We start from the raw sequence: 26264 nt of genomic DNA on the forward strand, positions 1-26264 counted from the left end.
CCAGGTAGCTTCATCCGGCATCAAACAGAATAGCTAGCTCTCAAATGATGCTGGAAAAATTCACAGGTAAACCGGGTGGGGACTAGGGCCAGGACAGGTAAGGGCAGAAATCAGATACTGGATGTCTTAGTTGAGGTCCTTTCGAAGTTTTGTTTTAAAGCTATACAGTAGGAAAGAAAGTGAACCCCAGGGATTTCTGTATACTGGTTCGTCCCATCTCACTGCTGAAGATGGAAGTGAAAGACTTTTCGAAATAAGTATCCTAAACTTCCAAAAGGGCACAATACACTATGAACAAGTCTGTTTTTGTTCGAGGACTCAACCTACTATGGTTATTTAACTGTCTTGCTCAGTTGGAGAGAGTAAATTAACCACTTGTGGTGCTGTCATCGGACGCCAAAGCTGTACGGCTCTCTGCAGTGGCAACCATCACAAGATTGTTGAGATTCAAACACTGCAGCCCACAGTATAGACGGTGGGTAATGTTAGCTCCACACAGTACTAGGTTTGACCATGAGAGTGAAAAGGGTTCTATTGAGTTAGGATGGGGGATGTGGCACAGTTCCGTCTTTGTCCACAGCTCCTCATTCAATCTCTTGATTTATATCTATATTACCTACTGTAGTTATATTCCGAACCTACTTTCCATAGGAAAAGCGTTTTTTGTGTTTCTAAAACCTTTGGCACCATTTGATGAATCTGCACAACATTGTTAAAACCAGTTTGCCACTCTCTTGGGGTGACACGTCAAGTGGGGGCCAAGAAAAAGTGGGACTTCCAAACCACTGTTTCCCCATTCAATTCCCCCATGGGATTTTAGACACGACTATAGCCAAAAGTGTTGAACGGAATTATACCAAGTTCGACAGAAAGCTCGATATTGGCAAGAAAATTCTCTGTTTGTGATTTGGTGTAAATCTGTTCAGTATTTCTGGAGTTATTAAAGACAAAAGATTTATGTATATCCAGAGACACAGAGGGTCCACAGAGGCAACAGATGTCAAAAGGAGATCTGATTGACGACCCCCACTTCAACCAGGCAACCAGGAAATGGTAGCAGCCATGTTGGGACTCAGACTCAGCAGAGTCCTGAGAAAAAACATTAAAAAAACATAAGCGGGCAGGGTAACAATACTCTCACCATCTGGGACCTTCTCTAGTATCAAAACTGTTTTGTTTCCCCCAATTTTGTCACAAATCTGCATCCATATGTTGTCAAAATAAAAAAAATAAAAAACAAATGCGTTTTCTGCTCTTTTTTTTCTTGTGCCCCCTGAGTGGGCCAGGTCCCAGGGAGGGAGATTCCATATATCTGCGGGGAGGGGGGCACGATGGGGCCCGGACGATGGAAAACAGTGAGTGGGCTGTGCGCCTCCTCCCTGAGCCAACTTAATCCCCGGGGATGCAATTGCCTGGGGCCCGGCCATGCATTGAATGATGAGGGGGGTCACATTGCTCCCCTCCTGGAGACATTAATGGCCCTAGGACCCCATTCCCCAGGGTCAAATCCTGGTATGTCTCGGGGTGCCGACCCCTGGGACATAGCGGTTTCCTAAACCTCTGTTTGCTCTCACTTGGCGAGAGCAATTTCAAATCTCCCGCCAAGTGAGAGCAAACACTAAGTCCGTAAGCATAAGAAATGCTCCTGCCTGCTAGTAGTAGACTTATCATCTGTTTCCCTGCCGCACTGAAGCGGGCAGGGAAACAGCTTAAAATATTGCGTTGGTCTGTAGTTTTAGATGCTGCCTATGAGCGTAAGCAATGCCTGCTCCTACTGGAGATGGAGAGTTGGCTGGGGCTACAGGGGCCTTGAGGCTCCCTGCTGCAGCCCCCAACAACAACATTGTGGATACCCTGGGTAGGCTCCAGGGCACCTACTCTTTATTGGCCGTTTTCTGGAGAATGATGTCCCTTGGGCTGAAATCGTCACTGGGAGTGGGACTGCTTGCCCAACTCCCCATTTACAAATGGCCAGGCCCCGGGAGATGGGGTCCCCTCCCATGTTGGTTGCCTTTGTGTGGTTGGCCACAAGTCCTAGCACTGCAGCCAGGCCCTGCGGCCAACCCCACGCCATGCATGGCAAAAGGCCCTGCGCAGTGTGGGGTTGGCTGTATGCAGGGTGCTACCTGTAGGGTAAGGCTGCATGCCAAGCTGTGTGGGCAACCCCCACTGCACACAGCCAAAAGCCATGCACGACCTGGGGTTGGCTGCAAGCGGAAGGGTGGCAGCAGGCAAGGCCCTGTGGCCAACCCCCGCCTAGAACGGCTGTGCACACCAGCAGTTAAATGAACGTATAGGATATTAAATTGCTTTACTTTAATAGAACTCTAGAAATTCACTGAAAAAAATCAAAGGTTACAGGGACATTATAGTTAGGAAATAACATGAAAAACACTTAGAAATTCACAGAAAAAAACAAAAGTTATATGGACGTTATAGTGAGAAATAGAATTTAAACAAACTTAGAGATTCACTAAAAAGCCAAAGGTTATAGGGATGCTATAGTTAGGTTCAAATGCACAAAACCATCAAAATTCAGCAGTTATAGCTATAGTTATCTCAAGAAACTATTACTAGTGCCCTAAGGTAACTATAAGTCGCTCCCCCACCATGTACTGCTAATTATCACACATATCACATCAGTCATGACATCTTCTATGAATTCCTTGATAATATCAAAATAACATTTCCAATAAAATTTTCGATGAGAAAACTGTGCATGGAGGGGGTGCTAGATATAGTTACCTTAGGGTACTAGTTATAGTTTCTTGCGATAATAATAACTATAACTGTTGAATTTAATGGTTTTTTGTGTGTAACATATGTACCTAACCATAACATCCCTGTAACCTTTGTCTTTTTAGTTAATATATATTCGCTAAAAATATATAAGTATAGTTAGGTGACAGAGGCACACACTATATACCATTTAAAAAACAAACAAACACTGCAATGGGTATGTTATGGTTACAGTGAGATAACTAAAAGTTGTGACCCCACCATGTACTTCTTATGATCTCACATATTACATCACTCATGACATGTTAAATGACCTCATTGGTGACATCACTCATGACATCTCAAATTGCATCTGTGATGACATCATCCAAGCTATTGCACCTCAAATGACCATTTAATCCACTGGATCGTTTTAAGAAACAGGGTAGGTAAAAAGGGCCTACAAACATACACATTAACTATATTTGTATGTGTGCAGTATGTGCAAAATGGAAATGTTTGCGTCCCGGAGACAAGTCAGATTCAGATGTATGTTTCAAGTAGGTTGTGGCTTAAATCAAAGGCCTTTTGTCAAACATTATTGCGAAAAACTAAAGCTTCTCATCACAATCCATTATCGACCTGTGGATTTCTTTGCACATGCCAACCTTTGAGAATTGTCATGTTATGCTATAGATCATTTGTATATAAACTGGAGATTTATAGGGTGCAGATGTTTAGTTCTTGAAGTTAAGTAAAGCATTTGACACACTATGCATTGTTGAAGAATGTATCATATATTTCTAACTCATATAATGTCGGGCGACTAACTTACAGACAGTTTAATTTGAAGTCTTATAGTAAGCGATGATCTATTAGAATACACCATTCTGCTCATTTCAGGAATACGTGTAGAATACGCAGCGTTGTCCATAGTGCCTTGTTGTGCATGCCTAATCATTGGCTAATGAATAGATATGAACCTGTTGACTTTAAGTTCTGTGTTGGATAAGATATTAGCAGATACATTTCATTAAGGTAAATAATGACCAAACACTTTTTTAACTGTATTGAAGGTTTATCAGACTAGGGTCTGATTTATGAGTCAGCATATCGCCCGTTGCTCGCCAGGGCAAAGGAGTAGATTACTACGTCCCCCTTGTGGAGGGACCACCTGCCAAATTTATAAATGACTGGCAAGCTGGTGGTTATTTATAAAGCATTGGCAGGGACTGCCGTCATGGTGGTTCTTGTCAATGCTTTTTGCTTTTTGGTGCATGGCTCCAGCTACATGACAGAGCCCTGCATCAAACAGTTACATTTTTTATTTTCAAATAAAAAGTCCTAAAACAGGATTTTATGTTTGAAAAAAAAAGAAAACCTCCAGGGGGACATAATTCCTTTTTAATGTCCGTCACCACCTGGGTTTGCCTGGTGGTGCTGAACATAACAAAATGGCTAGATTTACACCCATCCCAATTCGGTTGGCAGGCATATAGCCATTTCTCTGATGGCACTTACTCTGTCAGCTTATCCAAGAGGTTTGGCTATGGCGGTGATTTAGAAGGTACTCCTATAGCCAAACCTGTAGTCCACCTCCATCTAAATTGGGTGGGCGGACCATTATCTTAGCGGTAAACATACTCCGTTTCTGTTGCGGCAGAGTTAGCTTATCACCAAGATATAAAATGGGCCCTTATTGTTTACATTAATGTTTATGGAGACATTGCATTTCTGACAAACTGGAATCCCTGTAAAAAAAGCATCATACCTATTAAATGTGGGTGATTTCATAGACATGCTTCCTGTACTGCATGTTAAGAAAGGTTACACTCATGAACAGAGGTGACAGAAACTTGTGTAGTTTGTGGAATAACTTCCACTGCGAAAAGCTATAGCAAACTTTCATATTCATTGGATCATGTCATCAGTGATGTCATCAATGATGTCATTCAACATGAGTAATGTGAGGTCATAGGCAGAGCATGACGGGTGCGAAAGATATAGTTATCGCACTAAACTATAATTAGTGATTTTTAGTAGTATTTCGTTTTTTAACTGTTAAGTTGTTAAGGGTTTTCACTAACTAACTATAGCTTCACTTTAACCTTTGATTTCATCAGTGAATTTCTTAGTTTTTTTCCTCACGGAGGCTAAGATCGTATTACCATTTTCAGTTAATTCCTGTTGGTCTTTGATCATATTCAGTGAACAACCCAACTGTGCATGGCATTTGGCAAAGCACAGCAAGGATTGGCCGAAGCCCACCACTCACAGGTGGCCAACCCCCTTCTACACACGGCCATGGGCCGTGCACAGTAGGACATTGGCCAAAGGGCTTGGAATCTGTCCAGACCATGCTCTCCATCCCCCGTGGATGCCCATCCTGTGCTGTGCATGGCTTTCAGCAGTGGGCAGGCGTGCATTATACTGCAAGCCGTCAACCCCAACTAAAAATCGGCTATGTCCTGCACAGTGCCCGTTGGCCAAAGGGTCTCTTGTCCCGACACTTCCTGTTTGCCCTTTATTGTCAGCTTACTCCCCGTCACTCCGTGCATATCTTCAGTTCCATTGAACCTTATCCATTGATGAACCCTAAAAGCCCTTACTGTCGCGTACCCTTTCCCATCTCTGAACCCTAAATAAAACCCTGTCAAACCCTTACCCATCACTGAACCTGAAAGAAACCCTCACTACCCCATACGCTTTCCTTTACCCATCCCTAAACTTTAACCCCTTTACTGTGGCGGCAAATTCGGCAGTGGTGCGGCGGGTTTAATGAGTGGGCGGGGCCATGTCAGCCAACGGACGGGCGCAGCACTACGAAGGTATTGTGCGCGACGGCGGTTGGCCGACAGAAGCACACAAGGGGTAATAAAAACCTAAAAAACGTGCCACCCCTGGACTCTAGAAACCCCTTTGGAACCCTTACAACCCTGAATCCTCGACAATGCCTTAACCCTCAAGTCCTTTTTTGAAAAGACATACATATTATGCCATTTAATTTTTTTTTTACCTGCATGTTAAAGTACTGAGTAGCAAAGTACCGAAAAAGGCCTCCATGTTACTTACCTGAGTGGGAAAGGCATGCTTGGTAATGTCGTGTGAGGTAAAGACCGCAGTGTAAAGGCTGCATACCTTTTGAGACAGCGAGTTTCAGGCAGCGGCTCTACAATACACACAGGATTGTTCAACAACACCCCTGAGGGTTACACAGTCTACGAAACAATGACGAGACTGGTCTGGGCACACCGGTTGACTTGGAATGGGAAGTAGAACTGAAGGCTGGTGCCAGCAAGTTATACTGAAGTGCTGAACAGTAAACTTCACCACGCCAAGTTACGCATGATTGGGTGTACGGCCACAGTTGTGTCTTGAGGGGTATGGAGCAAATGGAATCATTTTTCATAGCCTTTGGGAATTTTATGGATTCCACTCTTTTTTGGGAAGATCAGAGCACGAGTCGAGGGTACACGCGGGTAGGTGGTGTCTACCCACTATTTTCACAGGGTGGACGCCATCTAGCCTGCCAGGAGGTTGGGCTCCACAGAAATATGGTAAATTTGTCCCGGTGTCACGCGGTCTGCTTTTGTTTGGAGCAGCAATGTGCAGGCGGGGAGGGGGGTAATCGGATTCCTGCTGGGCCCATAACAAAGGACGAAGTTTAGGGGTCTTCAGGCCTCCTTTTGTTGGAGTATCCAGGTTTGGGAGATCTTGGGAGCCTCGCTCCTAGATGCTATGTGCTCTATTAGAAGGATTACAGTTTGTGAACTGCATACTACTTTAGTAAATGAGTTTAACATCTTTTTTTTTTGTTTCTTTATTTGTGTTCAGTAAGAACCAATAAAATATATATATGTTTTAAATTAGAATGAGAGGCTGGGGCAAACATTACACAACAGTAGGGTCCATATGTCAAATGGCTTATTTCACAAAACGTGAATATGCACTTGTAAATAGGTTTACTCCGACGTAACATCACAACAGCATGGTGTAAAACACTGTGAGGCAGATCTACAAGTCCCTTGCCCCACTTTTAAGTAATGTTTCCCATGTGAAAAATGACTCAAAAGCGGCGCAAGGGCCTTGTAAACCTGCCCCTTTGGGGCTTATTTACAAGCCTCTTGTGCCTCTTTTGCGTCATTTTTAACATGGGAAAAGTGATGTACGGGTGGCACAAGTGACTTGTAAATCAGCCCCTTTATGAGCAAAGCTGGTAAGGGTCGGTGGAGTGTGGAACGCCGTTTTGGACTGGCGTGCTGGTCAGTGTGGCTGTCCAGCACTGATAGACGGTGCAGCTTGAAGGGTCACTCGGTGCCATCTTTTCTTGGTCCAATCACCCACAGGATAAAAAAGAGTTCAAATCCTGACCCATTCAAACTTGGCCGGACTACCCGGCACTGGGGCCAGTCCAACACCGAGAGGTCCATCATGTGGGTACATTAGGAGGAAGGTTCACACCCCCCCACTCAGTTATTCACAAACTTGACAAGGCTGACCCTATCCTGCATCCTACCTTCGTTTAATCCTGTCAAGAGCAGGAGTAAATCTGTGTCCTAGGTGGTAATGGGGAGAGAACTCTGAACAAATTGGTGACCGTTGGAAAAGAGTTATTTCACAGGAAAAAAATCGTTTGAATATGTTGTGCTGTGTTTACACAATATAAATGGTGACGTGTATGTATATAAAAAACACACACACACACTCTTGGGACTCTGGGAGGGTGGCAGAACTCAGGTGTGACCTCTGCAGCAGCCTTTCTCAATTTGCAAATCTAGGGGGAAACCTACAGTACAACATTGTAGACTAATTTGTAAAACAACAACCAATAATACATTTAATCAGAAGGATTTTTTTTTTCAGATAGCTCTTGATGCGGCAATGCTGCAGGGATGAAATTCTAGTTGTGAAAATTGTTGAACTGAAAGACCCTGCATACGCGCCACAACAACTCGGGGCTTATTCTGTAGTACGAATCTGCACCAGGGGCAGTAAGAAGGCCTCAGGTGGCTTCTTTTTACAAAGCAGGGGTAGGTAGGGCAGAGCATACAAACCGAAGGCTTTCTGAGGGTATAACAGTTGGAAATGGATGCAGTGGTGAGGCTGCAGGGATGAAGGCGAGGGGGAGGTGAAAACCTCTTACCACTAGAAGTAGGGGGGGATTCAGGACCAAGCGTTTCACTAGCTTGAGCTCAGGGGACTGCTACTGTTACATAAGTTCTGCCTTCAGGGCAAGCTCCCCACTGATCTTTCAGACAGTCGAAGAACGCGCTCAATGAAAACAATTGTCCAGAGGAGGTGTGTTCCCCTTATGTTGGTATTGTAGTTGTTACATGATTAGCCATGACCTGGGTAGGGGAGGGGCATGCCTGCAGGCTCTACTGCTTGCTCAGTTAGCTCTGCTACCCTGGCCTGGGGTTAATTCAGGATATTATTTTCTCATTATGCCTCTTTCAAATCTACAACATTGGCGACGAGTATGTTTCATGTGTACAACATTAGCGACGAGGATGGGATTGTTTTAGCACGAGCTGCACTCATCTTCCTTGACATACACGTAATTCCCAGTTGAATCACGTTGGTAGGCTAGAACCTCAACGAGAGTCACTGTGGCCCTGGAGCAGTGTCACTCACCATAGACAATGAAGGTCCATGTGCCACCCAGCGATGAAGATTTGCCAGCCGCCTCTGCTCTCTTTTCCTTGTTCGTATTTGTATCGTCCTGGCTGCCCCGGGGACCACAAAATCGGATTAACGAAGGAAGGATGAGGCCATGCTGATGCTGTATTACCTGTGAGAAAAGACGGAGAGGAATGAGAGGTGGAAATGTGACATTCATTCAACACAGGCAGACCACTCCCTTGTGTAAGCCGTGGAGTGGCATAGCGGCAGCCACCAAAACCACTTTGAGCTCAGAGTGTGAGCCTTGGGAGCTCAGAGATGTGCTGGAAGAAAGGGCCAGTGTGAGTCCCCTACAGATCAGATCACACGCTCGTCCTTTTACATTAGTTGCTTCCCAGAAGGAGCCTGAGTGACAGGGCGGAGAGAAGGGGCAGAGATGTCTCAGAGGGAGAGAGAGAACGTGAGAGAGAGAGAGAGACACAGAGAGAGAGAAACAGAGAGAGAAAAGATGTCTCAGAGGGAGCCTGGCTCCCAGAGCTGGGGGAGAGGGAGAGAGAGAGAGAGGGAGGGAGGAAGAGAAAGAGAGAAAAGATGTCTCAGAAGGAGCCTGGCTCCCAGAGCTGGGGGAGAGGGAAAGAGAGAGAGGGAGGGAGAGAGGAAGAGAAAGAGAGAAAAGATGTCTCAGAGGGAGCATGGCTCCCAGAGCTGGGGGAGAAGGAAAGAGAGAGGGGAGAGAGGAAGGGAGAGAGAGAGAACGCAAGAGAGAGGAAGAGAGAGAGAGAGATACAGAGAGAGAGAAACAGAGAGAGAAAAGATGTCTCAGAGGAAGCCTGGCTCCAATAGCTGGGTAAGAGGGAGAGAGAGAGGGAGGGAGAGAGGAGGAGAGAGAGACAGAGAGAGAAAGAGAGAGAGAAAAGATGTCTCAGAGGGAGCCTGGCTCCCAGAGCTGGGGGATAAGGAGAGAGAGAGAGAGAGGGAGGGAGAGAGGAAGAGAGAGAGTGAGACAGAGAGAGAAAGAGAGAGAGAAAAGATGTCTCAGAGGGAGCCTGGCTCCCAGAGCTGGGGGATAAGGAGAGAGAGAGAGAGAGGGAGGGAGAGAGGAAGAGAGAGAGAGAAAAGATGTCTCAGGAGCAGCCAGGTTGCAAGAGCAGGAAGAGAAAGAGTAGGGTTCACCTTGACTGGTCAAGTGAATGCAGTCCCTGTCTCCTGCTTCCCTAATCTCAAGATGCTCAAGATGATCTTCACATGGCTCCTCACAAAAGCTCAGAGTGCCATCACCCAAGTTTACATCCCTAGCAAGCTGGATTACGGCAACGCACTCTATGCGGGAATCAAAGTTAAACTGACCAGAAGACTTCAGACCATACAAAACTCTGAGCCAGACTCACCCTCAACCTCCCACCCCACACTCACATCACCCCACACCTCAACGGTGTCTGTTTTGTGTTTATGACAAGAGCTCTGGCCAAGGCTAGCACAAAGTGTGTTTGTACAAAGTATAATAGATTCCTTTTTTGTGCACACCTGGGTCTATTCTCTCGTCCAATTCCTGGGAACTGTAACCTCACTTTCTAGAATCTGCACATCATCCATTATCCGTTATCCATTCATATTGTGGTTTTTGCATTTGTCACCCCGAGTGGGATGGGTATGCTCAGATGTGAGTCCCATGCACTCCACGCCACTGGATTCAAGCAATCCGGGCTGAAGACAGCTGGAATGCCAGAAACCGGTCCTCTGAAGCTTGTTTCCGGTCCAGGGAAGGCATGGCTTGGCAGTTCCGACTGGACTGTTCCCATGGACTGTTCCCATGAGGCACAGGGTCAGACTGATTTGCATATGGCCATGTCTGAACTGGGGTGGTGTGGAGTGCAAAAAAACGATGGATTTAGGTCCAGATCTCTGTACTGGGGTGAATGTATGATATTGTAAGTAGGTAGACTCGCAAGCAGATAAGGTCCTTCAAATCTTCTTTATTAGCATAAGTAGAAGGCAATACAGCGACACGATCACAAGTACATCCTCCGCCTTCCCTTCCAGTAACCGACTACCTCCCACTGCATTCTACCTAGCATACATTCCACGCACTCCACACGTGCACATACATACACGCGCACACACACATACACGCGCCACACACACGAGACACACACGCGCACAACACAATACATAAACCAATACCACACACCCTCCTCCTCAAAAGCTTAAGTTCCCGCAAAAGGAATCATACTAATTTGAAATCAGAAAACCGGTCAGGCAACTTCCTTACTCTATCACCACGGCGAAGGCATTCACCTCCAACACCAACATTAGGGCGAGATGGTCCAACATCACCAACATCTCTAACACCATTTCCAGGCTCACAGTTAGTACTACAGCTACCTGCATTGCTAGTCAACGCTAACTCTTTTACTAGGCCAAAATCATCACCTAACAAGTAACCACTACAAGACCCACCATCAGAATGTGCACCTACCACACTACTCCTCTCATTACAAAAACTCAATTGGCGAAAATTCCACCTTTTACCGTCTTCCAATTCAACAGCACTACCAAACACCTTTATTACCCTTAAAGGTTTGGACCATACACTTTCGCCTTTCAATACCTTCCTAGGATTCTTCACCCTAACCATCTGACCGATCCTAACTAAAGGCCAAGCATGTCTATTACCATGATACTGCTGATTACGGTCTTGATACTTCCTAACCTCAGATCTGACTTCTTTATCAATATTCTTAGCATTACATTGCATTTTATCATTTCTCTTCCTCAACCACCAAGGAACCAACCCAGTAAATGGTTTCCTACCTCTCAAGATCTCGAAAGGTGTTTTCCCTGTAGCCGAATGAGGAGTCACACAATAAGTAGTCAACCTCTCTTGCAAGGCCTTCCTCCAGGGTAAACCTGTTAACCACTCTGTTGAAGCGCTCAACTTGGCCGTTTCCTTCTGGGTGATATAATGGTGATTTAATGTGTTTGATACCCATCACCAGTAAAAACTCTTCCATCTTCTGTGAGACAAATTGGGGACCATTATCCGAAACTAAAATTTCAGGAACACCCTCTCTTGAAAATACATCCTCTAAAAATTCGATAACCACATCTGTAGACATCCCACTTACCATTCTTACCTCGGGCCATTTCGAATAATAATTAACTAGTACGATGGCATAACAGTCCATAGATGATAAAGCTGAAAATGGCCCCATAAAGTCGATAGCCACTTTCAGCCACGGATATTCGGGTAGCTCCACCATGGTTAATGGCACACTTAATGGTTTAGCCACTTTATCACTAGTGCCACAAATCTTGCAATCCCTTACTAATCGATCCACCATGGAATCTACACCTGGCCACCAAAACCACTCTTTGACCCTCCTTTTAGAGCTGGACATACCACCATGTCCTAAGTGGCTTTTCTCAGCAATGTCTTTCCTTAAACCAACAGGAGGAACAATCCTGTCACCTCTTAGAATAATATCATTGACAATACACAATTCATCCTTAATTTTAGAAAACGCAACACATTCACCACGTAAGTTGGATTCTCTTGGCCAACCCTCAACTATAAAGCGTTTAACCTCTTTCAAAACTACATCCTTCTCCATCTCACTCATCCAAGATGTCTCAGAAATACTACTAATAGCATCCTGGGTACCTATAAGGAATACATCCTTAGCAGTAAATGCTATTTCACAATCAGTATTGGTTTTAACCTCATTTGAATCCACATTGGGTAGTCTGGATAAACCATCCGCAACCACGTTGTCTTTACACGGAATGTATTCTATGTCAAAGCTAAACATCTGCAGCTTTGAGGCTAAACGAGCTAACCTTGGAGTTAAATTCTTTCCACCCTCAGGTCTTAAAATATTCACCAATGGTTTGTGATCGGTGCAAATTTTAAATTTCCTCCCCCACACATACATCCGAAATCTCTCAGCTGCCCATGAAGCGGCCAACAATTCTTTCTCTATCACGGAATAATTCCGCTCCGCTTGGGTCAAAGTGCGTGAAGCATACGCTACCACCCATTTTTCAGACTTAACCCGTTGGGAAAACACAGCACCAATTCCATAACCAGACGCATCCACAGATAACACACATTCAGCCGTTGGCAAAAAGGGTTTCAGACAAGGAGTAGTAACTATCTCCTTCTTCACATTCTCGAAACATGTTTTTTGTTGCTCACCCCATGTAAACATTACACCTCTTTTTAGTAATGATCTCAAAGGTTCAACCTTTGAAGCATAGTTCTCAATGAAACGTGAATAAAACTCTGTTAGTCCAAGAAATACCATCAATTGTTCTCTACTAGTAGGCTCTGGAACAGCTAAGATAGCATCTACATGACTAATTTTAGGTCGAATGCCATCCTTAGATATGACATGTCCTAAGTATTCTACTTCGGATTTCCCAAATACACATTTCTCATTTTTAATAGTCAGTCCACTTCTTCTCAATGCATTTAGAACAGCAAATAAACTTTTATCATGACATTCTTTGTCCTTCCCATATATTAAAATGTCGTCTTGAAACACCTTAGCATTTTCAATACCTTGTAAAACCCTGCACATTTCCCTTTGGAACACCGCAGATGCACTGGCAAGGCCAAATGGCATACGTTTATACCTAAACATTCCTTCTGTGGTAATGAAGGCAGTGCAGTGTTTAGAATCGTCCTCTAACACAATTTGATGGTATGCACTAGTTAGGTCTATCTTGGAAAACCAAGACCAACCACCAACAGAAGATGTGAGTTCCTGCAAATTTGGAAGAGGAAATGTGTCAACCCAGATGGCTTCATTTAAACACCTTAAGTCCACGCACAGGCGCAAATCGTCATTAGATTTAAGCGAAATCACGACTGGCGAAACCCAATCTGAACTTTCAACTGGTTCAACAATACCATCACTACACAGTTTTTTAAGTATTTCACCCAATTTTTCTCTATAGCTAATGGGAACATTCCTAAGTTTTTGTCGAATGGGACATGCACCTTCTCTCAATATTATTCTGTGCTTGAACCCAACCATTTTACCGATCCCATTAGAAAATACATCGGGAAACTTTTCTTGTAGATTTGAGTAAGAATTCTTCTCAACACACTCGTCCTGAATAGAGTAAACAGGACATTCCAGTCTGGGGTCAATTTTCATGCCCAAATCAAAAATGTGTGGCCACCGCAAAATAGTTGCACCTTTGTTGGCCACATAAATTTTACCCTGGCATGAATTACACCCAAAACTTCTTTTAGCAATTATGAAACCTTCCAAAGGTATTTTGTGCCCAGTGTAACTACCAGGATGTACATCAGGACCTAATAATGGCCTGTTGGGCCAAAGAGATTTAAACAAGTCCATGCCCATAATGGTATACCACGCACAAGAATGCGTAATGATGATAATCCAAACGAAAAAAAAAATAAATTTCAAGAAAAATTAATATTCAATGCCGCTGCTGCCAAGAATCCCGCTCGTCGCCATATATTGTAAGTAGGTAGACTCGCAAGCAGATAAGGTCCTTCAAATCTTCTTTATTAGCATAAGTACAAGGCAATACAGCGACACGATCACAAGTACATCCTCCGCCTTCCCTTCCAGTAACCGACTACCTCCCACTGCATTCTACCTAGCATACATTCCACGCACTCCACACGTGCACATACATACACGCGCACACACACATACACGCGCCACACACACGAGACACACACGCGCACAACACAATACATAAACCAATACCACATATGACATTGTTCTGCATTCTGTCCATCAACTGTGGTTTTTGCATTTGTGAAGGGATGGGTGGCAGTTCGATAGTTCTGGTTGTGTGTATATTGTTTCTACAGTAATGTTATCATAAACAAAGAAAATGACAAAAGCCCACTTATGTCAATGACGGCATCAGTAGAAAGGTGTGTACAGATGTTTGTATTAAAAGGGAAGTACAGGCCTAAGGTGTATGCAGTAATAGAATAGAAAGGCAGCAGAGGTGTACTGATAACCCCAGCAGACCCGATGGTGAGTGCGGGCCCCTGAGCTCCATGGTGGCCCCTCCTGCACTGTGCACATGTGGCAAGCTTGAATGGGCCTGGTGCGTGGTGGCCCCTCCAAGTAACTTGCAGGTTGGCCCCCTCAAGTGTCGTTACACCACTAAAAGGCAGCACAAAATGGACTCTGGTTTGGGGGGAGGGAAGTAGACGCAGACTTCAGTGGAATGGAAAGTTACACACTACTTTGTGAGAACACGCTCTTGAGAAATGCAGACAAGGTAGCACAGGGGCACAGACTGGGTGGGAGCTTAGGCAATGCAGGAGCGGTAGTCATGAAGGGAGTAGAGCGTGGTTGGATTTAAAAGAGACAAGCCGAGGACGACTGGTAGTACAAGCGGTAGTGTAGATATGCACCTAGCTAACACGTGCAAAATAATCGCATCCATTAATCACGTGATGTGCTGTGTTTTTATAAAAATAATACTTTAATAGGGTGTTGTGTTTGAACAGATCTGTCATATAAATGCAAATATGTGACGTATTTACGCTTGGATCTAGTGTATAAAAAAGCCAGGCCGCCTATTGCAAGTTGAAGCTTTTGGTTTCCTGGAGCTGGCTGGCTTCCTGTGGACGCTTAATACGCCTATATTGCCAGTACAAGTGTGTCACCTTTTTCTTCCATTTCTGCAACAGCAACTCTGCAAAATGTATCTGCTGTCAGGGGCTTCTGCACTTCTAGACACACTTTCAAACCTTATAACAATACACTCCAACCTATGCGTTCTGGGTGACCTCAACATTTGGTTTGACAAACCCATTATGACCCATCCAAAAACAATAATCACTGGCCTAGATGCCCTAAACCTGCATCAGATTGTCCACAGACCAACACACACCGCTGGACATACCAAACTAGTTACATTTCAAACTATAACTCCAGTCACATGGTCAGACCACCACTTGCTTGCTTTCCAACACAAAACAACACTAAGCGACTCACCTGAAACTACCTTACATCCATCACCTATCGGCCATGGAACAAACTCATTTTGGAACACTTGGAAACACAACTAACATGCAGTACAGATCTGGAAACAATACATTCTGTTCAAAATCTATATGAGTGGCTACAGGAAGCTTTTGACATCCTGATACCACTCAAAACCACACAACAGAACAAAAGAATAAAAGCGCCTTGGAGAAACATAGAAATAAAACACATAAAACAACAAATTAGAAAGCTGCAACGTACCTGGCTCAAAACAAATGCCAAACAAGACAAACTTCACCTATAGAAAATTAACAGATTATACAAGTTAGCTATCACAAAAGCTAAGAAAAGGTACTATTCAGACATAATTCAAAAAAATAAATGTGTAAAAAAAGATTTCTATAAAATACTCAATGAATTTCACAAACCGAATTGCCTAGTAGGCACTTATCCTGTTACTCAAGATTTCACAGACAAACTGGCAAATCATTACAAGGACAAAGCAGACAAATTGGACTCGTACGTAAAACAGAAACAAAGCACCAGCACTAACCTTTGTACAAAACAAAAATCCAAGAATACCCTAACCCAGCCTCTTTGTTCCTTCCAACACATCTCACACAACTATGACAAGAATATATGGACTTGGTCAAAGCAAGCAGGCCTGCCGGCAGCCCTTCTGACCCCTGTCCATCAAAAACTTTCAAGATAATTCTTATAACAACCTCTGCTGCCACTCCAGTAAGAAGAATAATCACCAATTACTTAACTACCAGAATATTTCCAGAACTCCAAAAGTCCTACATATGCCATTTACTGAAGAAAACAAACTTGGACCCGCTGAACCCTGACAACTACAGACCCATTACAAATGGACCTTTCCTGGGCAAACTGAGAGAAAGAGCAGCGTTTGCCCAGATGTCACAATTCATTGAAGAGAATTATATACTTTCAGACTTCCAAACAGGATTCCGTCAGGGAAGAGGCACTGAATCTGCCCTCCTTGCCATCTGGGGTGACCTAAAGAATACAGTAGCCGCAACAGGGTTGCTATGCTACTCCTCTAGAACCTCTAGGACCTCTCGGCTGCCTTTGACAAGGTTGACCATGACACTGTGAAACAAAGACTCTATGAAGCCGGCATAGAGGAAACTGCTCTAGACTGGATTGCGTCCTACCTTCAGTACAGAACTAATGTCATCCATACCCCATCTTTCTCATCCAAACCATACTCAACAAAAACAGGGGTCCCTCAAGGCTCTATCATCTTGACCATGCTTTTCAACATCTACATGAAGTAATTACCAAAACAGATCAATCAATTTCATCTCACGTGCTAAAACTATGCAGATGACACACAAATACTCCTTCAACTAGAATGCCCGAAAGACATTGGAAAACCCCACATTTTCAGTTGTCTCAGAGCGTGGATCAGTGGATGACTTGTAGTCAACTCAAATTGAATGCTTCCAAAAGGGAAATGCTCACGTGTGGCGATTGGAAACATTACAACCCGCTTGCCCGCTGGCCTGATAACAGGGATCACTGCCTAAAGTATCAAAGGAAGTAAGAAACCTCGGAATGAACGTGGACTCCAAGCTGTCGATGAATGTCCAAGGGGACAAACTTGCAAGATCAAGCTTTGTCACTATAAAAACTCTGCGACAAATTTTCCCTCATTTGGGATTTCGACACAAAGTTCAAGCTACCATCTCCCTTGTTCTGTCCAAACTCGATTACGCCAATAGCCTCTGCCACATATCACCTTTAACGACCATGAAAAGACTACAACGGAAGATACAGGAAAAATACCATGGATGGCACATCCTTCTCTGTACAAGCAGCCAAATTATGGAACTCTTTACCTCCAACATAAGATCCACAGACAACCACCTTACCTTCAGAAAACTACTCAAGAATTGGCTCTTCCCCACATAAGCACCATATGCTAACAGAAATTTACAGCATATCCCTCTGTCTATAAGCATTTATTTTCACTATAGATATGTACCTATCTTTGTGTATTGCTTTGTATAAACAGGAGAATAATTATGTCGTTTAAAAAAAAAATCATCTTTGGTCTACATTTACTTGCTTCCATTGTGCATCTATGTAACTCCATGTACATGGATCTGTGTGTCTGTTGCTTTTGTCCTGAAAAAGCATATCCAATGCACTACTCTATTTCTCGTCCTGTACCTCTAACAATATCTTTAATCTACATATACTTACCTACTTACCTACTTTATGCATCTATGTACTTTTCAATATACTTATGGATCTATATATTTATCACTTTCTTCTAATTTGGCATTTCCAAGCAATACCCTATTTCTCAGCCTATACTTCGCTCAATATATCTTCTAGCCCAACTTTCTGACTCATCTCAAAGTGCTTTCTACTACTCTTTCCTTTAAAAAATATATATATATATATATATATTATTGCAGAAAGAACATCTTCATCAAATTTCAATACAAAAAGAAAGAAAATACAATTTCTCCTTTAACAGCTAAAGAAGTGAATAGACTTATATAATTCCAAAAAATACTTTTTAGCAAGGCGTAGTTACAACAGCAGATTTGACACCGGTCTTTAAACATATTTACAGTTCAAAAAAAGTTCCCCCAATTTTTTCTTTCTTTTTCAAGGCGTTGGGTCCTCTAAGTCTTGCTAAAGAGAGTTCCATAAGATTAATTTTATTTATTAAACTCCACCATTCCATTACACTAGGAGGATCTTTTAAGATCCAGGATCTAGCTATGACTAGCCTAGCACATGCATATACTATAGTTAATAGATCCCTATGCTGACTGAGGTTATCTTGAAAATCAAGTAAGATCAGCTGTGGCGATATCGGCGGAGTATTAATTTGTTTCCTCAACAAAACGTCAGTTATCCCATTCCAAAATATAGATAACTTTGGGCATAAAACCAACATATGCTCGATACCTGCTGCTTCCATTTCACATTTCGGACACTTGGTACGATCATTAGTCTGGTTACCACGTGTCCAGCTAAATATTCTTTGTGGAGTATAGTATAGCTGAGTAACTGTTCGATATAGCTGGAGCCTCAAGTTGGAAGATTGAACTACCCGGTTTATTTGGCATAATGAGGCTGAGATCTGTTTAGGGTTGATGTTAACTCCTAGTCTGGATGACCATTTAGCCGCTAGTTTCCCACTATCGTCCCTTTTGTTTGCAATCAAATGACCATAGCTAAAGCTTATTAGTGATTTGACTTTATCTGAGTAAAGACACGTTAAAGAGTCCGAATGTGATACTTCTACAATCTTCATCTTGCTGAGTAGAAAATCCCTGATTTGGATATATTTAAAATACATATCGTCATTTAATTCAAAAATAAGTTTAAGTATGCCAAAATCTAGAAAACCATTTGGGCCATAAAGGTCTCCCAGAGTGGTAATTTCATGGCTAGCCCATGTCTTCCCCAAACCATCTGAAAAAATACCAGGTAGCCCAGGGTTACCCCACAGTCTAAGCTCAGCATTATAATAAGAAATGTTTCCTAGATTCATGATTTGGTCCCAGATTTTCTTGATATGCCTAGCGGTCTTAAATTTAACTCTCTTGAATAATTAGGATTGTGTACACGAAATAAGAATTGGTTGCAGTCAAGTCCCAGCATGTAGTGGTGGTAAAATAAAGAACTCTAATTTTTAAGCAAGCTTCGTATACGTTGAAAAAAGGTAGCAAAATAATATAGTCTAAAATCAGGAAACCTCAAGCCTCCCTTTTCGATTGGTAACTCCAATAATTTGATAGATCTTCGCGCTTTTTTATAGCCCCACACAAAGCTACTACAAATGCCTTCTAGTTTCTTAAAAAAAGTTTGTTAATTTGCAAGGGGATTGATCTAAATAAATATAATAATTTGGGCAGGATTTTCATTTTAATTAAATTGATACGCCTCACTAGGCTGAGCGGTATCGTGTGCCATTTTTTTAAGAGTAACATAATTTCCTTTAGCATGGAGTCGTAGTTCATAGGTATCACCTTGTCTATATTAGCTGCCAACTTAATTCCAAGATAGGTCGCGCTTTGGCATAAACCCAAAATTGGTTCCGATGGTTTATAATTAGCAATAGCTTGTGTCTTGCTTACATTAAGTTTATAGCTGGACACATCTCCAAAATTTCCAGCCTCTTGTATTATTGCCGGAATTGCTATAACCAAGTCAGTAGTATATATCGCTATATCATCTGCAAAAGCAGGTATCTTCAGATGTTTACCACCATGTTGTGCAGGAATAATACTATCCTGAGCAGTGAATGCATTTAAAAAAGGCTCCAAAGATAGTACAAAAAGTAGAGGGGACAGAGGGCAGCCTTGCCTTGTTCCCCTCTCTATCAAAAACGTAGCTGACTCCGTTCCCCCCTAACTGATCATCGCCCGTGGTGTATCATAAAGCGAGCATACCCAATCAAAATAGGGGCCCTGGATACCAATCTTCTTCAAAACCTCCCACAAATACTTTTTCAGCATCTAACATTACCATCCCGAGTGGGGTGTGAGTAGTTGAGGCAACATCAAAAGCTGTGATTGCCATATTTACATGGGCTGTGGTATCCCTTCCTGTCACAAAACCATGTTGCTGGGAGTTAACTAAACCTGGCATTATAGGGGCTAAGCGTTTAGCCAAAATTTTGGCAAACATTTTTGCATCAAAATTAATTAAAGAAATCGGCTGATAAGAGCCTCATTCTTCCGGGGACTTGTTTTTCTTTAAAAAGAAAACTATTTTAGCAATTTTCCAGGACATGGGAGCCTTTCTAGACTCCGTTATAGAGTCCATCACTGTTTCCAGAAGAGGGAGTAGTTCTTGTGCACATACTTTATACAGCTCTATAGGCAAGCTATCCTCTCCTGCCGCTTTACCAGACGGTAGGGCGAGGGTTGCCTCATTTATTTCAGACATTGTTATTCTAGAATTAAGCTAGTGCACAGCTTGAGTATCTATAAGTGTAGGCATATACTCATCGAGATACTGAAGTATTTTGGCTGTAGTAGGGACGTTGTCGGGTGTGTATAGTTTGCGATAGTATTTAGTGAATTGGTCAAGAATCTGATCTGTTTGTTCATAATTGCATAAATCTGGACCTTTAATTTGTTTAATCCTAGTTCTGGCTTTCTTATCAGCAACTTTGTATACTAGTACTTTGCCTATTCTGTCCCCTCCCTCATACTGAGCCAACTTATATTTATGGATTTTAGCGCTGTACCCTTCTCTTAGTGATTTTTTAATGGAAGATTGTAGTTTTAATAGCTCCATTCTTAGGAGTTCAATATTTGGTGTTTTTTGAGTGGCAGCTTCTGCTAATTGTTGCTCAACCCGCAAAATATTAGAGATGGTTAGCTTAGTTTCTCTGCGACTTTCAGCGTTTTTCCTAAAAATATACTGTTGGGCAAAGCCCCTAATGCTGCACTTACAAGCATCCCAGACTGTATTTATCGGAGCAGTGTTGATGTTGAAGTCTATATATTCCTTAATATGTTCCTTTAAAAGTAAAACAAATTGTGAGTCGCTAAACAAATACTTTGGAAATGTAAAAAGTCGTGCAACCGGACTTTGCTCAGTAATTTTAAGTTCCATTAGTATCGGGTTGTGATCCTAGGTAACCCTCGGGCATAGTTCTATAGTACAATTTTCTATTATATGATCAGAAGCCGACACCATATCAATTCTAGAACAAGATCGATGAGGCGCAGAGTAATAAGTGAAACCAGCTAGTTTTGGGTGTTTTGAGCGCCATATGTCTTTCAAATTATGAATTCTACCCAACTCCGTAATAGCAGCCCTAACCTTACACATCCTCTTAGCACTGCCTAAACCGGTAGTGTCTATTTTATTATCCATAGCGCAATTAAAATCTCCCAGTACCAAAACTTCGCCCTCCCACTCCAATAGCTCAATGTTTAGCTGCTCGTACAATCTCGAATCATCAATATTAGGCCCATAAACCAGACACAAGACGAATTTCTTAGTTTCCAGTTGAATTTGTGCTATTGCCCATCTTCCCCGTACATCAGAAGCCGTTTTAATCATTTCCATCACTAATCTTTTCTGTTTGAGTATAGCAACCCCACGGATCGAAGCACCTAAGGATGAGCTAACAAGCAAGTCATAGCCCATTACTACTCTTTCCAATGCACTACCCTATCTCTCACCCTATACATTTATCAATATATCCTCTTTCCCTCTTCTATCCTGCCACCTACCCATCTCTATCAAAATAACTGAATAACATATCCACCACTCAAATTACTTCATATTTCACTATACTAATTTTCAACACTAATCCTTTATGGGTTTCGGAGTAGCGTGCTACTCGTCAGAAAAGCACTTTAACACCCATTAGGGGTAACAGGTGCTATGTTAGTGCAAACCTTACTTCCCCTTCCATCCCTTCACTATCCTTCTCACTCCATAACTGACTAATAATATTCACCACTCAAATTACTTTCCTATTTCACCATACTAATTCACCACTAATCCTTTATAGGTTTCCAGGGTAGTGTGCTTCAACACCCCATCAGGGGTAACAAGTGCTATATAACTATAAACCTTTTTTCCTCTTCTATCCTCCTGCTATCCTTCCGGATCCAAATAACTGACTAACCTATCCACCTCTTAAAATTTACTTGCATGGGGGCGTGTCCAAGATGGTGCCCGTGCCGTAGCAGAGTCACAGAGCTCTGCTGCACTGAAGTGTCATGTAGCGGTTCCCGGGGGGATATCTGCCCCCAACGAACAGCAAAGCAAGCTGAGGGTCAGTAGTGCCGATCCACGAACTCAGCGACCTCGGTGGTGGAAGCTGGGACCGCCGTTGAGTGGAGTTAGTGATCGCGCCGCTGGTGAGGATACACAAAATGGCAGCCGCATTGACACCTGTCCCGCGGAAGCCGAGGAGCTGTAGCTTGAGCGGGCTGGGCGGTGCTGGAGAAGGCGGCGGAAGTTGCGGGCTTGTGCCGCTCTCTGGCAGGGAGCTGACCGGCGAATCTACCTTGTACCACCAGCGAGAGGCCCGAGTCCCCAGCCTCAGGCAGGGAGGAGCGCGCTTCAGTGGATTAGGGTGCCGGGTGTGGTGGGTGGCCGGAGAACAGTGCACCCCAGGGAGGTGAATACTGCGACCTGGCCGCTGGCATGTGATGCAGAGCGTCCTCTGCCCACAACAAACAACTCATCAGGCCTGTGGCGGTAAGATCGTGCTGCATGGCGGCTGCTGGCTGTGGTGGGCGATGTGATGAAGTCACTGTAGCTGGACCATAGAGGGCCCACCCGGGAATTGGCATAAAGGCCCTGCTGGTTGCTGACTGGTGGATGTGGTGACAAGGGTCGCATCTTCAACAAAGGTGGTTCCTGCTTTTGAATTCTCCACATAGAGGGACTGCACCCTCTTCTCCGGGAGATGCTTGGTGGCAGCTCTCTCGGTGCCCTCTTCTGTGCTGGAGCCACCCGGAGTGTGACATTTGCAGTGCCTCCCCTTCCTCATCATGGCCTTATCATTGTCAAAGAAGGAAACCACTAACATCAAGGAGCTCTTGAGTAAGGGCTCTGTCAAGAAAATGGGGACCGCTGCGGTCTCCCGGGATGCAAGTGGAGCAAGCTCACCGGCATGCCCAGAGGCAGATGAAGGCCCGATCACTAAGGGCTTCATGGAGGCTCTTATCGGCACTCTAAGAAGCGACATTGCAGCCCTCCGAGCGGATATGGCTTCCGATATTAAAGACCTGTGATGTGATCTGGGGGACCTACATTAGAGGGTAGACTCGGTGGAGCGCACCGCAGACTCCAGGGAGGAGGAGATGGAGGAATGCCGCAGGGAGATTGTGGAACTCAAGGATCAAAACATGGACCTCAACCTACACCTGGAAGATTTAGAAAACAGGTCACGTAGGTCAAACATTTGCATCAAAGGAGTGCCTCTACAAGATGACGTGGGGTGTCTGGAGGACTTTGTCCAGCGCCTTTTCTGCCACATCGTGCCAGCCTTGGAAGGGAAAGACATTCCTCTAGACCAGACGCATAGAGTGGGGCAACCCCCCCCGCAATACGCCAGGAACGCCACATGACATTCTGACGTGTCTCCACAACTACACTCAGAAAGAGCTTATTATGGCAGCTGTGAGGGACCAGTCACATGTTCTCTTTGAGGGTCACAAGGTCCGTTTGTACCAGGACTTGTCAGTTATTAACCTCCAGAGGCATAGGGACATGCGACCTGTGACGACGTTCCTGAGAGACAAAGGAGTGAAATACAGGTGGGGCCACCTATTTCGTCTAAAGGGGAGACGCGAGCGGCACGCACACCCTTGGAGGTGGACGAACATCGTGGGGCTTGATCTGAAACAGGACTCTTTTTCGCAATGTCCTAGCTCAAATTGTCGACCTGGAGGCAGCGCCGCAAAAGGAGTGCTCCCTCATCACAACATGCATAGCCCACGAAAGATTAACATATCAAGGCACATTCAGACTTATTACGGCAGCTTTCGGAACACCACCGGTCTCCAGAACATGATGATGACTAGCGGAGATCCGCCCACCACTCTTTATTGGAGTGGGTGGGGTGCCCCCCCGGGTCATATTAGTGCCTTTCTTAACTGAGAGGTTGAGGAGGGGTGGTGATTTTCCACTCTTTCTCCACTCCACCGCAGATGACCAGTGACATGGACCCTCTCTACACAATCGCAAAGTTATGCACCTTCAGGTGCTTTTGTTCTATTTTTGGTTTTTGTTGTTCTGTTTCCACAATGTTTTTGTGCTCCATCTCTTCAAGCAGGCTCACTATGTGTCTGGGTTTGGGATCGGGATGTGCGGGAAAGGTCGGGAACTACTGCGGCGGTCCTGTACTTGTTGAATTAAGGTAAAGGTGTTTAGCTTGAATGTTAGGGGGCTCAATTCCTAGGCCAAAAGAGTAGCGATCCTCAACCAGCTTAGGGCGACTCATTGTGATATCTGCCTTTTACAGGAGACGCACCTGTTGAAGCAGGACTGCAAGTGAATGCGGTCGCGTTGGTTTGATCGCCAGTACTGGTCCCCAGGTCAAGGGAAGAAGGCGGAGAATGCTATCTTAGTGGCCACATACTTTCAAGAGAGGGTTCAGGGGGTGCAATCTGAGCTCCCGGGATGGCTGTTATCCCTGAAGGTGTCATTGGCTCAAGATACACTCGTTATAGCTGCCCTCTATGCCCCCAATGAAAAGCAAGAACCCCTCATCCGTCAAGCCTTGGGCACAGTGCTGGCGTCTCCAGACTCTAACTTGGTAATAAGTGGCGATTTTAATCTAGCTCTGGATTGTGCTATAGAAAGATCCCCCCCCCGCACGTCTAGGGTATACAGGGATGTTCTTCTCGCAGGGGGTAAGTTGGTTGGCGGAGGCAGGGTTGAAAGATATTTGTCCGGTATTGAATCCCCAGTCAAGGTCCTAGTTTTTCTTTTCCACGGCCCACCAATCCCATGCTGGAATCAATTACTTCTTGGTCTCAGTCCCCTTATTCCCACGAGTAGCCGGGGCCACTATCGCTTCCCGACTACAAACTTGAATAGCAAAATGTGGCATCTCAACCCTAAATTATTAACTTTTGAAGCAGCGGTAAAGGAGGTGGAGAAAGTAGAATATATCTCCTTCATTGACACATCAGAGACTGCGATCACTACGCTTTGGGAAGCCCATAAGGCAGATGTTAGAGGGACCTACTTCGGGATAGCGGCTAGGCTTAATAGGGAGCGAGCTTCAAAGCGGACCGCACTTGAAGCTAGTGTAAAAGAACTGGAAGAGGAGCACAAGCATGTGGCCACACATAAAAATAGGCAACAATTGAATACAGCGCGGAAACAGCTTAGAGCGCCAGATATGGATGCCGCTGCGTATGCCTTGTTGCGAACACAGCAGAAGTACTATGCGGTGGGTAACAAGGCAGGGAAATTATTGGCACATAGACTGAGGGTGCAGGCCCACTATAGACGTTTACAGGCGGTCATTGATAGCAGCGGACTTCCTCTTACAAGGGATGAGGATATAGTGTCGGAGTTTGGCCGCTTTTATGCCCATTTGTACACGGCAGAGGACATTTCCCCAGGAAAATGTTCACCATACATCGAGTAGGCTCCCATTACAAAACTGCATCACAACTAGGGAGGTGATGGATTGCAAGTGGAGAAAGAGCAGGGGCAAGACGGATTTATAGCGGTCTTTTATAAACAATATATGACTTTGTTGGCCCCCATTTTGACCCGCCTTTATAATTCCTTTAGCGACTTAAAGTTACTTGCTGAATCAATGCACATGGCGATCATCACGGTATTACCGAAGCCAGGGAATGATCCCCACCTCTGTGCCTCCTACCGCCCCATCTCCCTCTTGAACGGTGATGCTAAAATATTCACTGGGATAGCATCAGGGTGATTGGGCAGGCACATGTCGGGCTTGATAGAGCCTGACCAGTCTGATTTTATACCTGGTCGAACATGCCGCGATAATACCGAGCAGCTCTTTTATCTACTAGATAAGACTGACCGCTCTCGAGTCCCGACGCTGTTTCTATCCATCGACACCGAAAAGGCTATTGACCGTGTGCATTGGCCTTTCTTGTAAAAGCATACTGGAGGCAGTGGGCTTCGGACCCCCGTCCTGGGTTGGGTCGGGGCGGGGTATGTGGATCTCAAAGCGCAGGTTTGGGTGAATAACATTCTGCATAAGCGGGCTCGGATGGCGAAGGAGCGTATATATTTGCTGCTGGCCAAGGGGGATTGGGAATACCCAATCTGAAGAAATATTATCAGGCCACACGGCTTCGATATTTCATTGAATGGCAGCGCCTGATGACCGAAAAACATTGGTGCTTCCTGGACAAAGTTGTTGCGGGCACCCATATTTGGAAGATCCTGTGGTTGCAGCGCAAATATCACCCG

General features: G+C 44.3%; 1 protein-coding gene across 2 annotated transcripts in view; it reads right to left on the minus strand.

Moving 5' to 3' along the window:
• Positions 1 to 26264, minus strand: part of CHST1 (carbohydrate sulfotransferase 1) — a 204590-nt gene that overhangs the window by 24693 nt on the left and 153633 nt on the right. For both annotated transcript variants that reach the window (XM_086959629.1, XM_086959630.1), the window contains one exon: positions 8353 to 8509. The gene's annotated coding sequence lies outside the window, so the exon portion shown is untranslated. The remainder of the gene's footprint in view (positions 1 to 8352; positions 8510 to 26264) is intronic.

The sequence above is a fragment of the Lissotriton vulgaris genome, chromosome 2_2, assembly GCF_964263255.1.
Source record: "Lissotriton vulgaris chromosome 2_2, aLisVul1.2, whole genome shotgun sequence".
NCBI lineage: Eukaryota > Metazoa > Chordata > Amphibia > Caudata > Salamandridae > Lissotriton > Lissotriton vulgaris.